The sequence below is a fragment of the Chelonoidis abingdonii genome, chromosome 18 (assembly GCF_003597395.2).
Source record: "Chelonoidis abingdonii isolate Lonesome George chromosome 18, CheloAbing_2.0, whole genome shotgun sequence".
Lineage (NCBI taxonomy): Eukaryota > Metazoa > Chordata > Testudines > Testudinidae > Chelonoidis > Chelonoidis abingdonii.
Genome location: NC_133786.1, coordinates 1,076,432 through 1,093,163, shown reverse-complemented (window position 1 = coordinate 1,093,163; position 16,732 = coordinate 1,076,432). Strand labels below are relative to the sequence as shown.

Below are 16,732 nucleotides of genomic sequence, written 5' to 3'. Positions count from 1 at the left end.
GGGGAAGAAATGATTCTCCAAGGAGACAGGAAAGATGATCACTGGGCAATTTAACCCTCTGCAACACCCAGGATGGAGATTGATTCAAGGCAACAGGTTCACTGGAAGGAAGAAGTTGCTGGGATTTAGAAACACGGGGAACAGCCCCAAAGCCGAGAGGATTTTTAATTGATATTTGATAATGACATAGAAAGAGTGAAATCTTGAGCTCTGAGATCAATGTTCAGAAATGAAAGAGAAAGGGTGGATATCTGAGCGATTTTGGATCCATTTTTGCCAATTCTAGAGAGGAAAGTATAAAATCGGGGAGATTTTATATCAGTTGTTGGTATGTGGTAAAATCTGAGTGTATTTCACATCAATATTTGGTAATGAATAGAGCGGAAATGGATATAAAATGTTTGCAAATGTTGCCCATGTTCAAGAATCTGAGGAAAGGTGTAAATCTGAGATTTTCTTTGTATTTTATCATTAGAGACACAGGGGGAAAAAATCTCAGGGCATATTCAATTGGAAATAGACAACTAGAAGGAAGTGGGGCAAATGTTTAGGATATTTTATATCAATCTTCGAGATTTGCAGAGAAAAGGTGTCAGAAGGTAAGCAATTGATAACATGAGAGAAAAATACCAAGATCCGAGGAGATTTTATGTTGCTATTAAATAACTAGAGGGAAAGGGAGACTGTTTGACTGGATTTTATGAGACTATCCAATATATAAACAGAAAGTGATGGCTCCCCACTGCCACCATTCACATGGACAGCAAGGAGTCCTTTGAGGAGCTGATTTAAGAGAGCAAAGGGGGGGGCAGTTGGAGCTGGAAGGCTCCCTGGACAAAGGAAGGGGGCAGCAGCAGGTAATGGGCAAGTGACTGGCAACTGAGGGCTGGGGGAAACAGTGTTGGTAGTTTGGGGTCAGTGGGTGGGATTGGGAAACTGGGGTCTGGGCAGTCTCCATGGGGGACATATGCTCTTCACGTCCCTGCCCTTGCAGGGAACGGGCATCTCATCCCATCCCCCTCCAGGGGCAGCCACGTTCTGGGGAATGACCCAGGGCAACAATTTCCCACCTACACAAGCACAAATCACTGCAGATAAAATGGGTGGGAAAATCCCCCACTTCGGGGAGATTTTAAATTGACACTTGAGAAGTATGGAGAGACCAGGGCAATATCGGGGGGGGGGGGAGCAGATCTTTGGGAGGGGAATCTCCCTGGATTTTATAGCCACGTATGCTAACGAGAGAAAGGGGAAAAAACTTGATAAGACTTTGTGTGTGGGAGGAAGTGGCACAAACAATAAAGGATTCAGTGAACTTATCCCCCCCCATGGGAATTTCCTGACTACACAGAAATAGTTCAAATTTCCCGCCCCAATGACCTTCCGCCCTGTGCAACCAACCCCGACTCCACCATTTAGTCCCCCCCATTTAGCCCCCTAACCCTGCCTCCAGCTGCTTGATCCCCCCGACCAGTCAATTTCCACCCCCTACTGAGCCACCCCGCTCCCTGCTGCTCCCCATCGCCCCTCCAGCGCCGGTCATCTTTGCCAGGCCCAGCGGAACGTTCGGCTGATTACGGGCAGGGGGAAGGGCAGCGGCTTCCGCAGCTGTTACTAGCATGCGCAGGGTCCGGTACCACCGCGCCCCGAGGTGGCTCCGCCCCCCATCCAGCGGGGCCGAGGCAGCTCCAAGGCTTGGACGATCCCCGGGGCCGAGTCACTTTCACCGCCCCCATTCAGTGCCCCCGGGGTCTCACACTCCTGCGGGCTCCGGGCCTGAGCTCCTCCCAGGAGGCGGGGCCCAGCTGGAGTCACTTTCCCCCCCAGCTCGGGCCTCCCCACAAACCCGAGGAGCAAGCAGCTGCTCAGTTCGGCCGGCTCACACGGAGGCGGCGGCAAGGGCTTTATTCTCCCCCCCGCGCGGCTCGCACGGAGCATGCGCAGTCTCAGCTGCTGAACCCCCCCCGTAGCTGGGCTGGAGAGGCGGACGCGCCCCGGGGCAGGCTGGGAGATGTAGTTCCGGATTCTCCTGGAGCGGAAAGTGATGTCGGAGAGGGAGGCGGAGCCGGAGCGGACGCGGGCGGGGCGTTGCGGTTCTCCCTGGCCGTGCGGGGCCGTTGGAGCCTCTCCCGGGGGCCGGAGAAGGTTTGTGCCGTGGAGCTCTGGCGCATGCGCAGATCGCGGGGGAGAGACTTCATTAACCCCCCCGTGCCCGCCCGGGCTCCGCCCCCGCTGCGGAGCTGCAGCCTCCAGGTCCCGGAGCGAGCCGGGGGGCGGGGGCGGGGCGGGGCCGGGCGGTGACTCGCCCCCAGTGTTCCGGGGGACGGCCCCACTGGGGTCCCTGCGTGGAGCCGGGCGGGGTTGCCGGGGGGGTGAGACAGAGCGGGAGGTCCCGGAGGGAGACCGGAAAGGGGCGGGTGGAAGTCCACTCGGTGCAGCCGGGGCATGCCCCCCGGAGAGCCGGTGACCCCAGGAGCAGCGGGAGAGAAGGGGGCGGGGGGCTGAGATCCCTCGGATTTACCGCTGCCCCCCCCGTGGGGACCTCCCGTCCCCTCCTGCATCCTGCCTGGTGGGGGCTCGGGGGGGTCTGGGCCCCTCGGTGGACGCTGCTGGAGAGCAACGAGCAACATCCTGGGGGTGACCCCCCCTGCCCCCAAATCCCTGAGAAGTTCCCTGTCCCCTGTGCCCCCGACTTGTGCCCTGGCATCCCTGGCTCCATTTCGGCAGCCCCGTGTCCAGGCCCCCTCACCCTGCGGCTGTCTATCCGCTTTATCAAACTCTGTGGGGAAATGCTGGGGGTCTTCGCTGCTGCCGGGGACTCTGGGACTGGGGCCAGAAGATTCTGGCGGGGGACCCTGACTGGGGTTGTGGGGTGTCTGGGGCCCTGAGGCTGTGGGCTCCGGGGCTCCGGGCTGGGAGGTGTCTGGGGCTGCAGCTAACCATGATCCTGCTCCCTGATCAGCCTGTGTGCCAGAATCCTGGCTCAGCGCTGCAGGCAGCCCAGCTGGCCCGTTGACATCCTGTATTCCCCTGCTAAACTGTCTATGCACTTATGGGGGCAACACGTGTGAGGTGAAATCCCCACAGATTTTTCTTTTCTCCCCTCTTGAAAACTCGCAGGACTTCAAGTCCCAACCCCCCAATCTTTCGTTGGCTCCTACGATCTAGGAGGTGAGGGAGGTGAGAAGGGGCTAGACAATGCCCCCACAATGGTCTATTCCACAGCGTACTGGACATCAGGTCTTTCTGTAAATCTGAAGTTCATTGAGAACATGTAATCAGACGGCAAGTCTGTGGCATGTCCGTCTGGAGGGAAAGGATTTCTGGCTGAAATCTTGATTGTCCAGAAACCTAAACACGGCCTGTTCAACCTCCCAGAGTGCTGCTTCGTCAGGCAGCCTGCAGGGGCTGGAGAAGGGGCGGGACGTCCAGGCAGCTTTGCGTCCAGCTCAGTCCCATGCGTTCCATTGGACACAGGGCAGCACGACATGGCTGCAGTGGAGCCAACTTTTTTTTTTTTTTTTTGCCGGTGAGTGGGGCATTTCCCCACCCTGTTTGCACAGCTAATGGTTGGTGGGTTCCTAACCCCGCGGGGGAAGGGACAGCAGAGGATACAGCACGGAGATGGGAAAGCTGTGCACAGTCTGGTTTGGAGTGGCGGGGGCTAAGGCAACAGGGTGGAGAAAAGGGAGGGCAGTGGTGTGACAAAGCTGCTTGAGCAGTTGTTTAATTAAGTGCCATTAAAATTGGCAGACAGCACGCTTGCCATAAAGGTTCGACTGACCTGGAAATGCTCTAGTTGTGGAGCAGAAAATAACCCAGCTCCATGGGGCTGGGAAACTGACCAGACTTCATAGTGCTGGAGCCTGACACCGACTAACCAGTGGCTGCTGTGAAAATATGAAGGGGATACTAGCAGACAAGACCAGCACGACAGACGCATCCTACTGGTGGACCCAACAGTCTTCCTCTTGTGGGAGCTGGATAATACAGCACGCAGATCTCTCTCAACCGGCCTCCCTCTCCTCTATCAGTCTGTGGCTAGTAGGTGTGTGATGGATCTGCTGGGAGAGATAAGGGGCTCTCTCTTTGTCCCCTCACTCTGATGTTTCCTGGATGCTCTGAGCAGGGTGGGGGTGGGACTTTGTTGACTACAGTCCACCCAGGGCTTCCCTTTGATGGGCTCCCCTCCCCACAAATAATGGGGCTGTGAATGGGACAGCAGGTATTGAGTGTTGGACTCTTGCTTTTTCAGGGGCCTGTAACCTTCGAGGAGGTGGCTGTGTATTTCACTAGTGAAGAGTGGGCTCTGCTGACACCCACTCAGAGAGCCTTCTACTGGGATGTTATGCAGGAGAACTATGAGAATGTGACCTCACTGGGTAAGGGTTACTGTCCCCTCGGTTCTTGGAAGGGGAAATGGAGAGATGAGGTTTATGCCAGCCCCACAATACCACCTCTACTCTGCCCAGTTTCAGAATCACTTCAATATGCCAATGACACACACACTACCAGAGACCCTCCCCTGCTGCAGAACATTTTGGGAACAGAGCACAGGAGCTGTATCGCACAAGTAAAACTGAGGGTTGTTGGGATTTGGTGGTTCCCAGTTAGTCTGATGCTGGGTAGAAATCATGGGACTTGGATCCAGTGCAAATCAATTCAATTCAATAAAGCTTTATTCAATATGTGCACAGAGAGAGCCCCTGGTACAAAGAATCAGGCAGAGTCCCTCCAGCAAGCAGGCCCTCCCCTTGCTACTTTGTAGCACATGGTGCTTATATAACAAGTTATATAACAACTTACATAACATGAACCTCTAACCAATCAGAGTTAAACAAACCCACATATGGGTTTGTTTAGCACATGCTCGTAGTGCTCCAGTCCACATTCTGAGCTCACACCCCTCCCCGTGGCCTTCTCCAGAATGTTCCTAGGCCGGTGAGCCACAGCATGCTTCCCTATGCATAAGCACCCTGTAAACCACATTTTATCTAAAAGAAACCCAACCATACCTTTCAGCTCCCCCATTTGGTTTTGGGGCTAAGAACAATTCTTAAACCCCACTAACACCACTTTCTTGTATTTATTAGGAGCAATAATTTGCTTTATTAACATTTAACTATAATTTTAGGAACAAAATAAACTAATACATAATATTTACAGTAAAATAATAAGTCCTCATCCCATTGTGAGAACACAACCCAAAACCATTTCCATTTGTTTTTACAATGGCAAACCCTTTTATCCACTGAATCACTGTAACTGTCATACCCCTTAGAATCATAGATCATTAGGGTTGGAAGGGACCTCAGGAGATCATCTAGTCCAACCCTCTGCTCAAAGCAGGACCAATCCCCAAATGGCCCCCTCAAGGACTGAGCTCACAACCTTGGGTTTAGCAGGTCAGTGCTCAAACCACTGAGCTATCCCTTCCCCAACAGCATTGTTTGATCTATCATTGGACCAAAGGGGTAGATGGTTGTCTTTTTTCATAATATTTCTGTTAAAAGGCTTAACACAATAGGAAGAACTAGATATTTAAGCAAGGCTTGCCTGCCAAAGTTAACCACTTACATCCACACCAGATACTGGAGTACTCTCTCACTGCAATATCATCCATTAAATTATATTACATACACCATTAAGTCAGGTTCCAACATTTGAGATAAGGCTTGTCTTGACTTCAGGTTTCCCATACACAAAACCCATCCTCCCAGGATGGAACTTTGGTCTCGTGGGAAAGCCATATAGTTACCTCCGGCCCTTATGTCACACAGGTGTCTGTGACATGCGAATGGAAGTGGGTGCCCTGGCTGAGCCTCCAGTTTAGGAATTAACACCTCTCCAAGGATGCGATGACCATCTCAACATACCCCTGTTACCGATAGGGACCACTCCCCTGCCACCATCCAAGGTGAAGACATTCAGTTCTCAAGAACCAAAGCTCTCACCCAACACGGCACTTGTGGCACGAGTGAGTCTCCTAGCAGAGCTGCAACTTTCATGTTGAACACCAGGATGTTACCATGCCAGGATGATAACACAATTTTTCCACATGCCTAGACCAATGCTTGCTAATACATTTTAGTAGTTTTTAATAGATGGCTGAGTACAACAGTGAGGACCTGACCAGCTGTAGTTGAGTTAAGGTAACAGCTAACTTGATTAGACGTGAACCCCACTTTTACCACAGTAAACTGTCATTCCTGCTACTAACGAATTTTAACCCAGTCCCTAAAATTAGATTTGAGTAATGGCATTTACAACTGATCCAGTGGCTCCTCCCCAGGTAATTATATCAAGAAAACACTGAGAACCACTGCAGCCTTATTAAGATGACACTGCTTAAATACACTTTAAAGTTTTAGAAATCACTTAAACAATTAGAAGACTACAAAATTTCTACATTAATTTTAAACTGGGAATATTAGATGCAAACACTTAACAATGTTAAGAATGGCTTTTCAGGAATCCATAGAGTAAACAGGGATTATTGTGCCCCATGTTGGGTTTCTTCCTTGTATACTTTTACACGTGACAGATGCACCCAAACTGGAATTCCAGTGACCTGGGCTGCTGAAGGAGTTACTAAGAGAACTGTGTGAGGCCCAGTCCAGGCTGGTTTAAATGTTAGTTTCCTATAGGCTTTCACCATCACCTGATTACCAGACTGCACCTTACATATGTCCTTTTCCCCGGCCTTTGAGTCTGGTTCAGTTCGGGGGTTCTGTGAGACACACTGCGATAACAATTTGCAATATTTAACAAGCTGGTTACCCATGACATACAATTCCCCCCCTCCAATGCACAGATTTCCTGGCGTCCCTGTCGCCCACCCTGTCAGCATTTCAAAAGGAGATAAGGAATGTGGATTAGTAGGACTGGCTCTCATAGACATGAGAACCACTTGTAGGTTGGTGACCCAATCTTTTCCTGTAACAGAAAACATCTGTTGGGTTAACTTGTTTGTAATGTTCGTGTAGCAATTTTTACTAATCCTGACTACTGGGGATGGTAGGGACAGTGGAATTCTGTTTGATTTCCTAGTGCCTACATACAGTTTTTATTACCTTTCCCTGTAAAATGAGTACTTGGTTACTTTACTGAAGCATGGAAGTCCCATCGGGGAATTATTTACGTTATCAATATTTTAGCACATTAGCTGCAGTGCCTTGGCCACTGGGAAAGCTCTACCCATTTAGTAAAGTGATCCATGATTACCAGAACCTATTTTCTCCCCTGCATCTTGGCAGTGGACCAGTGAAATCTATTGTAACGCTGAAGGGCTGGTTAGGTCTTGGCTGATGTCGCATTTTCACTTTTAACTGTGGCGAGCAGAATTACATTGAGCCGACGTTTACACGCCTTCTCACATAATTTGCAGTTTGCCATTAAGTAGGGCTGCCACCAGGTGTTTGACATATGGTGAACTTACCCTCCGTGCTCCATTCATGCTCCCAACAATGTGATACACTTGTATCCATATTCCCATTTGCACATTTTGTAACACTAATGTGTTCCCTGGACCTCTTCCAAGTGTTGTTATCACACAGTGTTGCCCCACATTACCATCCATAACACTTCTTTGCCCCGGGCAGTGTGGGGAATGTCCTGTAATTCAAAAAAGTTTGAGGTTTTATGAGGAGGCTGTTTGCAGCAATTAATTGGGTTTTTTTACTTCTCCACTGTGCTGTTTAGGCTAGTTTCATCTGCCCTTTGGTTTCCTTGCTATGAGAGATGTCCCTTTTATATGGGCCTTTACTTTATCACTGTACTTTAGTAGGTTTCTGCATGCTGGCATGAAGTTTTTGCACTATCCTGCGGCATTTGTTATGGGATCGCTGTTAGTTGTCAGGATCCTCCATTTACCCACAACGTAGTGACATCATGCTACAACCCCAAAAACGTATTTAGAATCAGTATATATATTTAAGCAGAACCTTCCGCAGCTTTAAGCATTGCTGCAATTAATGCCTGTAGTTCTGCTACTTGGGCTGATGGCTCCAGGTAAACTGCCATGCACCACCACTGCCCATCTTTGAGTACAAAACGGCCATCCTGATGGTGTCGCTTGCCGTTGACAATAAAGGAACAACCATCCACGTATAGGCAAGGGGCATCAGTATTTCAGTGTTCTTTTACCAGTGGATGGTCCATGGGCTCTTCTTAAGGCAACAATGGATGCGAGTGTCCCTCATCTGGGCTAGGCATGAGGTGGCAGGGTTTAGCGATGATGCTACGTTGCAGATGTACTGAAGGCATTAGCAATTGTTTCCCATCGAATCCATCTACCACATGGACTGCTGAAGATTTCTTTCTGAAAATAGCAAGGACAGTTGAGGCACAACAATATTTACATCTGTGCACCAATAAGTTAAGGCCTGATTTAGGGCATAGAAGCTTCTTCCACTGCCTGGAGGCACGGTGGCATTGCTTGAGCGAACAGCATTTGGTTTGAAGAGTAGTATGCTACTGGGCGCTGTTTATTCCATGTTTTGTGTTAACACTGCTGCCATATGTCCCTTACTGACGTGTGTTACAATGTAAAAGCCATTAATGGATTAGGAAGTCCCAACCCTGGGGCAGTACTTATGCCTCTGTTTTAATGTGGTAATGCCTGTTTACATTCAAGTGGCCATTCAATTGGATCATGTGGTCCACCAGCACCCTTCAGGAGATTATTAAGGGGCTGGACAATTTTTGAATAATTTGGGATTTGAGTTTGGCAGAAATTGAATAGCCCCAAAACTTTCCTTACTTCCCTGACCGCAATCGGTCGTGGACATGCATTAATAGCCTTACTGCAGTCAACAGTTAAACATTTGTACCTCTTGGATATTAGATATCCCAGATATGATACTTCCTCCTTTGCAATGTGAGCCTTTTTAGCATTACATTTTACCCCACTGTCTGCCAAGTGTTGCAGGATCACTTCTAAGTCTTTCATGTGCATTTGGCAATCTGGGGAGGAGATAAGAATATTATCAACATACTGTACAACACAAGAAGCCATGTCTGGCAGCTTTGCCAGCACATCAGCTAAGGCTCTATGAAACAAAGTAGGTGAGTTATGAAAACCGTGGCTTAGGTGAGTAAAGGTATATTGCTTTCCTTTAACAGTAAATGTAAACCAAAACTGACTGTCAGGGTGCACAGGAACAGACCAAAAGCCATTGCAAATGTCCAAGGCTGAAAATACTACGTGATCATTAGGTACAGTAGAAAGAACTGGGGTCAGCGACTAGGGGGGTGAGCCTATCTGCATGCATGTTAATATTTCGATAATTAATGGTAAGCCGCCATGATCCATCTGTCTTCTTAACAGGCCAGACAGGCGAATTACATTTTGACTGTATTTTTTTTTACAACTTTTTTTTTTTATTAACTCTTTGACTGTACTTTTTGCTGCTGCCAGGGCCTCTGACTTAATTGGATAGGGACGTGCGGGAGGGGGAGGATTTTCTGTAATCACCACTGGTGGGACATTCATCAAACCACAGTCGAGTTTATCGGCTGCCCACACTCCCTCTGGTCCCGGCAGCTTTGGGAGCACCTGCACAACGCACACACGCTCACCTGGAGAAGAATAAGTTAGAGGCACATTAGCACTAGACTTTTGAGATGGCATTTGCAATGAAGGTGACTTACCCAAATTTAAATGACACTCTAATTTTCATAACATGTCAATTCCCATTATCGTAGCTTCGGTTTGTTTTGGCGCATAATAAAATCGCCCCATTCAAAAACATTTTTCTGTTTCGATCAAAAGGGGCGTTGTCAAATATGCTTTTATACTTGCTTCCCCCAATCTTGTTAAAATAAATTTAGAAGTCAAAGGTAATCCTGGAATATCAGTAATAGATACTGAAGCTCCTGTATCTATAAGGATTTTACACGATATGCCCCCAACCCTAACATTTAGATACGGACGTGCAGATGAGCCACACTGGCTCACTGCAATGGGGGCCGAAAGCCCCTAATCAGAGGATTTTTTCTTGGACTTGAGGATTTGTATTAATTGGTCCCGAGACATAGTCTCAAGAGGATCTTTACCCTTCTTACTAGGGCAATTCTTGGACCAGTGTCCTATCTGGTCACAATTCATAAACTGGTTAGCTTTTTCACCCCCTTTTTTGTAATTTTTTTTGTTATGGCCCAACATTTTACAGTTACTACAATTACCACCTTTTACATTTGCTGCTTTAACTGCAGCAACAAAGCTATTTTTCAAACTCATGTTTAGTTTTTCTTATTCTTTTAGTCCTTGGGTTTGCATTCTGTGCACCTTTTTTCCTGTATCCTGTTTCTGATTATGTCTGCTAATATTTGACGCCCATGTTAATAATTCAGCATAACCTGGAGGCTGAAAGCCAGTTTTCAGGGCTGCCTTATATGGGCCACATACCCCATCAAGTACCCCATCTATAAATATAGCATCTTCACGAGTAGCATTCTGTTGCCCCCCATACTGTTAATATAACTCAAACTTGTTTTTCACGTATTTTTTAAATGGCTTATTTGGATGCTGTTTTCGGTTAGCATGTAATGAGTACAAATTAATACCCGGCCCCAAAGCCATTATTACAGCCTGTCGGAAATTCCGCACTGCGTTTCCATATCAGCTGAAGAGGCAAAAACAGCAGTTGCCTATGCAGAGTTATTAAAACCACCAGCAATCCTACTCCAGGCTGTGCCAGGACATTTTGCTTTTACCATGGTGAAAACATCAAAAGCATGTAAGCCTTCCACTCCCATCCACTCCTGTACCTTTTTCCATGCAAAGATGGCAATTCCTTTAACATGCTCTGCAAATCAGATGGGCTTATAGGAGTGTGCTCTAGACAACTAACAATAGCAGGGTCCCCTTCCCCTTGATTAGGATTAGGGACAGTGTGCACTCACTGGAGCCATGAAACTAGACTGATAGCCCCATGTCCCACATGTAGGGTCCAAAGGTGCTGAGGACAAGATCTCTTTTTCTGCAAGTCTGCTTTTTTATACTTTTTTGCTTCTGCTTGCAGTTTTTTTACCTTTGCTTCTAACTTATCTACCCTTTCTTTTAGCATATTACTTTTTTAACCAGCTGTTTATAATTAACAAATAAACACATACCAGCCATTTTTTTTTGCTGTTTTTTAACCTTGTACACCAACAGACAACATAATAGGGATCTTTAGTTGGATAATCATCATGTGTTGGATATTCTTGTTTCAATGCCTTGTCATACTGAGACAGAACAGATTTTACAGTCAGCAACCTTACATCTACACTGAGGACATTATTTTCCTCAGATAAATATCGTGGTTTATGCACAAAATCAATTTTGCCTGCCTGTAATGGGAGGTGGTTATCCTTTATTTTAAATACACAGCCAAAATATTTTTACAAGAAAGCTAATAAACTTACAAATACAATAGTTTTAAAAGCACTAACCATATACTTTTTATATTGTGGATTATTATATTTCTTTATTTTTTTAAATTTATAACTACAATTTTGTTTACAGACTAACAACAATTTATTTTAATAAAACACACCAGACAGAAATGCTTAATTAGCAGATTAATCCTTTTTCCAATTTATTTGATCTGCACAATTACAATGTCCAATTAGGAGATCTGGGCCTGCCAACACATCAGCTAGAGGTGCTTATGGCCATACCTGCACCTATGCTAACGGTTGGTTCTTACAGCCTTTTTGATTTTTCACTTTAACACCACTTAGTCAGAGGAACTTACAGCTTAGCCAGCCTCCACACTAAGTACAATGTCTTAAGACTGCAACAAACCCCCTGAATTCCCCAGCACCTAGACTTGCTTACTGCAAAAGGTATGAGAGTCACCAGTCAAGTCAGAGGCACACAACCAAATAAAAAATGAACAATCTCACCCTCTAATTTGATTGTAGGTCGTGATCCTGAACGATATTTCAAACCCTGCTCGCTGTGCCAAGAAACTGTTGGGATTTGGTGGTTCCCAGTGAGTCTGATGCTGGGTAGAAATCATGGGACTTCGATCCAATGCGATTCAGTGCAATTTAATAAAGCTTTATTCAACATGTGCACAAAGAGAGCCCCTGGTACAAAGAATCAGGCAGAGTCCCTCCAGCCAGGAGCCCCTCCTCTTGCTAACTACTTATAGCAAACTGGTCTTAATATAACACAGTTTATAACAAACTTACATAACATGAACCTCTAACCAATCAGAAGTTAAAAACAAATCCATACTATGGTTGTTTATCAGATGCTCATAGTGCTCCATTCCACATTCTAGCTCACTAATGTTTCCCCTCTTCCGGTGGGCCACTTCTCCAGCAATGTTCCTAAGGCCCAGTGAGGCACACAGCTTGTTCTATGTACTCGCAATCTGCTAAACCACTTTTATTTAAATAAACACAACCATAACCTTCAGGGTTAAGTGACAATATCAACAACTTCCTAGTGGTCACCACAAGAATGATCTTAATAAGGCAGCAGGTTTAAAGAAAATAAAAGGGAAGATTCCCTTCAACAGCGACGCGCCAGTCAATTTGTGGAACTCCTTACCCTCTGAGGAGTTGTGAAGGCTAGGACTACAACAGCATTTAATAAGGAATAGATAAATTTCATGGTGGCTTAAGTCACATCAATGACTATAGCCAGGATGGGTCAAGAATGGTGTAACCTAGCCTCTGTTTCAAAGATGCGATGGATTGGCAAGAGAGAGATCACCTGACATTGCCTGTAGGATTCACTCCTCTGGGGTACCTGGCATTGGCCGCTGTCAGTAGACAGGAATACTGGGTAGATGGACCTTTGGAATCTGACGCCGCGTACGGCTATTCCTTATTATGTGTGCATTTGGTGCAAGGAGCTCCTGGCTCAGAGACACAATGTGGAGGCTTATGGCCCAGGGTGCTGGAACTGGAGGAGCTAAGGGAGGCAAGAGAAGTATGTTTGATGAGGCTTCCCCAGGACGCTAATAGTATTGGTCCCAAACTCCGGTCAGAACCAGCCCTCCCCACACAGTTTGAGGAGGATGTAAAGGCCCAGGGCAATGAGAGCAGTCAACGGAGCAGAGCGGAAAGCTTCTCATAGTGAAGACCCTCCTTCCAGATAGTGTTGGGGTAACCCTTGCCACTAGAGATTGCCCTCACCGGGGGAGGGGAACTCCCAAGTCATAAAAAAGGCAGCATGTTAGTAATGGGAGATTCGATCATTAGAAAGAAGGAATCTGTGATGACCGGGAAGAACCGTATGGTGACTTGTCTACCCTGGTACAGCTAGGGCCGGATTTCCTCATACAAGGCATCCTAGATACGATTTCTAGTTAGTGCTGGAAGAGCCATGGCATGGACACCATGTAGATAAACCAATGGCAATAGGAAAGGGTAGGTGAGATGTCCTGGAGGCCACATTTAATCTGCTAGGAAAAGACTGAAATCCAGGACCTCTCTGTTGTGGCATTCTCAGAATGCTCCCAGGTTTCCACTTCACCGGGGCCAGGTAGGCAAGCAGGCTTCAGAGTCTCATGCATGGATGAGATGATGGTGTAAAGAGATGGGGGTTTTAAATTTATTAGGAAAGTGGGAAAACTTTGGGGAATGGGGGAGCCTATACAGGAAGGATGACTCCACCTAAACCAAAGTGGATACAGAATGCTGGCCTTAACATTAAAAAGTGCAGAAGGAGTTTTAAATAATAAGAAGATGGGGAAAACCATGCTGCAGAGGAGCCCGTGGATCAGACAGATAACCAGGACTTCTCCTTAGAGGAGAATGTAAATGATAGAGATTTTTCTAGTTTTTAGTCAGGAAGAAGGAATGGAAGAGGAAAGAGTAGGGCCAGGATCAGAAAGAGAAACATTCAACACAAAAGAATCTAAACAGATCAGAAAGGGCAGACAATAAACAGTTACAGTTTTAGTGCTGTAACACAAATGCTAGAAGTTAATAATAAGATGGGTGAATAAGAGTGCCTCGTGTTAAGAGGATATTGAACATAAATAGGCATCCGCGAACCTGGTGAAGTGAAGGACAATCAATGGGACCACAATCATTCCAGGTACAAAATATCGGAGGACAGAGCAGGTCATACTCGCGCCTGGGGAGGGGAGTGTCACTGTATGTTAAAGAAATGTAGACTCAAAATGAAAAGTAAAAAATCTCCAATGAAATCTCTATGGATTAGTAATTCCATGCTCCTAAATAAGAAAATAACAATAGGGGATCGTATTATCGACGCACCTGTGAAGACAAGTAATAGTGAGGATGAAATTCAAAGGGAAGATTAGAGAGGCTATCAAAAATAAAGAACTCCATAATAGTGGGAGATTCAATTGATCCCGTATGACTGGGTCCATGTCACCTCAGACAAAATTCAGGGACAAAATTTCTCGATACTTTAAAATGAACTGTTTCTTGGAGGCAGCTGTACAGAACCTGCTAGGGAGAAGCAATTCTCCAATTAGTTCTGAGGCGTAAGGCAGGATCTTGTCCAAGAGGTAACTAGTAAATAACACATGCTTGGAAATAGTGATAATAATCATAAACAATTTAACATTCCTAGTGTGGACAGAACAGCTCAACACTGTGGCATTTAATTTAGAAAGAAGAACTAATGCAAAAATAGGGGAGTCTGTAACAGAAATTAAAGGTACAGTCGACAAGTAAATCCCTGGCAAAGCTGCGTGGATGCTTTTCAAAGACCAAATATTAGAGGCCCAACTAAATGTTATCCCAATTAAAAACCCAGCAAAAAGAACTAAAAGAGCCACTGTGGCTTGGCTTAACCATGTAAAAGAAGCAGTGAAAGAGATAAAAAGGCATCTTTTGAAAAGTGGAAGTCAAATCCTAGTGAGGTGTATAGAAGGACATTAAGTACTGCCAATTAGTGTCCAGAAAGTAATAAGAAAAAGCGAAAAAAGGATTTGAGGAAGAGCTAGCCAAAAAACTCAGAAGTAATAAACAAAATGTTTTTTAAGTACATCAAAAGCAGGAAAGTTTTTGGGCTGAAACCACCAGTGGGTCCCTGGACGATTGAGAATACAAAAGGAGCCCTTAAAGACGAAAATGTCATTGCGGAGACTAAATGCATTCTTTGCTTCAGTCTCAATGGCGAGGAATATTATGGGAGAATTCCCAATACCTTTTGTGGGTGAACAAATCTTCAGGAAATTGCCACAAATGGCAGTGTCACTAGAGGAGGTTTTGGAACTATATTGATAAAAACTTAACTGTAACCAAGTCACCGAACAAGATGTGTTTCCACAAGAGTTCTGAAGGGACTCCAATATGTGAAATTGGGGAACTATGAGCTGTGGTTTTTAACCGTCCTTAAATCAGCTTCCTGTACCAGTGGCTGGAGAAATTACTAATGTAAATGCCAAATATTTCACAAAGTAACTCTAGAGGCGATCCTGGCAATTACAGACCGGTAAGTCTAACGTCTGTGCCAGGCAAATTAGTTGAAACAGTAGTAAAGAAAAAATTGTCAAGCACGATAGACAGAACAAAAAATTGTTGGGTAAAGTCAACATGGTTCCTGTAAGGGGACTCATGTTTACTAGTCTATTAGAGTTCTTTGAAGGCCTGTCTAACAAACCATGTGGACAGAGATCCAGTGGACATAGTGTACTTCATTTCCAGAAAGCCTTTGAGAAGGTCTCTCACGAAGGCTCTTTAAGATAAATTAAAGTTATCATGGGATAAGAGGAAGATCCCTTTTTCTAGGATTGAGAACTAGTTAAAGACATGACAAATGGGTAGGAATAATGTCCAATTTTCAGAATAAGAGGAGTAACTAGTGGTGTTCTCCAAAGGGTCAGCCTCGGACCCCAATCCTATTCCAACTTAATTCATGAAAATGGTCTGGAGAAAGGGGTGAACAGTCGAGGTGGCAAAGCCGTTTGCAGATGATACTAAACTGCTTGAAGATAGTTAAGACCAAAGCAGAACTCCGTGATTCAAAAAAGATCTCACAAACTAAAGCTGATGGCAAGCAAAATGGCAGAATGAAATTCAAGTGGATAAATGCTAAGTGTAATGCACACTTGGAAAAAATACCAATTTACATACAATGAATGAGGCGGCTGAATTTAGCCTTCAACTAAGTCAGGAAAAAAGATCTTGGTGTCATTGTGGATTCTCTGAAGACATCCAGCAGTGTGCAGCAGAAGTCAAAAAAAGCAAAGAGATATTCAAGGAATTCTTTAATAAAGGGTAGACAATAATACAGCATGTTCACTGAGTATAATTCCGCCACTCTGACCTTAGCATGCCAAGAGAATAGGGATACCCACAGCAATGAATTCCTCTAAGCTTGATACCAGCTTGAAACCCTTTAGCGGTGCCATACACCAACCAGTCGAATTCCAATGCCTGGTCAACACCAACTCTCGGTCCCCGTACCATCTCCGCTGTCATTCCAAGACTCAGCATTGCCTGGGACCTTACCCAAGACCCCAGATACCTCTGGATCTTAACACAAGGAAAGTAAACCCTTCCCTCACCCTTACCTCCTCCCAAGCTTCCCCGTTGCATGGTTACCCTGGAAGATTTATTTTAATTCTGATTTATAAATATGTCTCACTCGTGTCAAACTCCTTGAATATAAACTATCAGAAGAAGGAAAAATGCATCACACGAGATATAAGAATCGAGCTTCTCCAGAAAGAATTCCAACAATGTCCACTCGCTTTCTCTTGACTCCCAGCCAGAATCATCTGCACCCAGACATGTATTTCTGAGAGAA

At 45.7% G+C, this 16,732-nt stretch overlaps 2 protein-coding genes and 1 long non-coding RNA gene across 4 annotated transcripts in view; 2 read left to right on the top strand and 1 right to left on the bottom strand.

Annotated features, from left to right (window-relative positions):
- Positions 1–16,732, bottom strand: part of LOC116817058 (uncharacterized) — a 270,462-nt gene that overhangs the window by 97,758 nt on the left and 155,972 nt on the right. The gene's annotated exons all lie outside the window — the stretch shown is intronic.
- Positions 1–16,732, top strand: part of LOC116817142 (uncharacterized) — a 327,071-nt gene that overhangs the window by 187,824 nt on the left and 122,515 nt on the right.
- LOC142047900 (uncharacterized) overlaps positions 4,325–16,732 on the top strand; it is a 50,509-nt gene continuing 38,101 nt past the window's right edge. The window contains exon 1 of the long non-coding RNA XR_012657212.1: positions 4,325–4,382. This is a non-coding gene — a long non-coding RNA (uncharacterized LOC142047900). The remainder of the gene's footprint in view (positions 4,383–16,732) is intronic.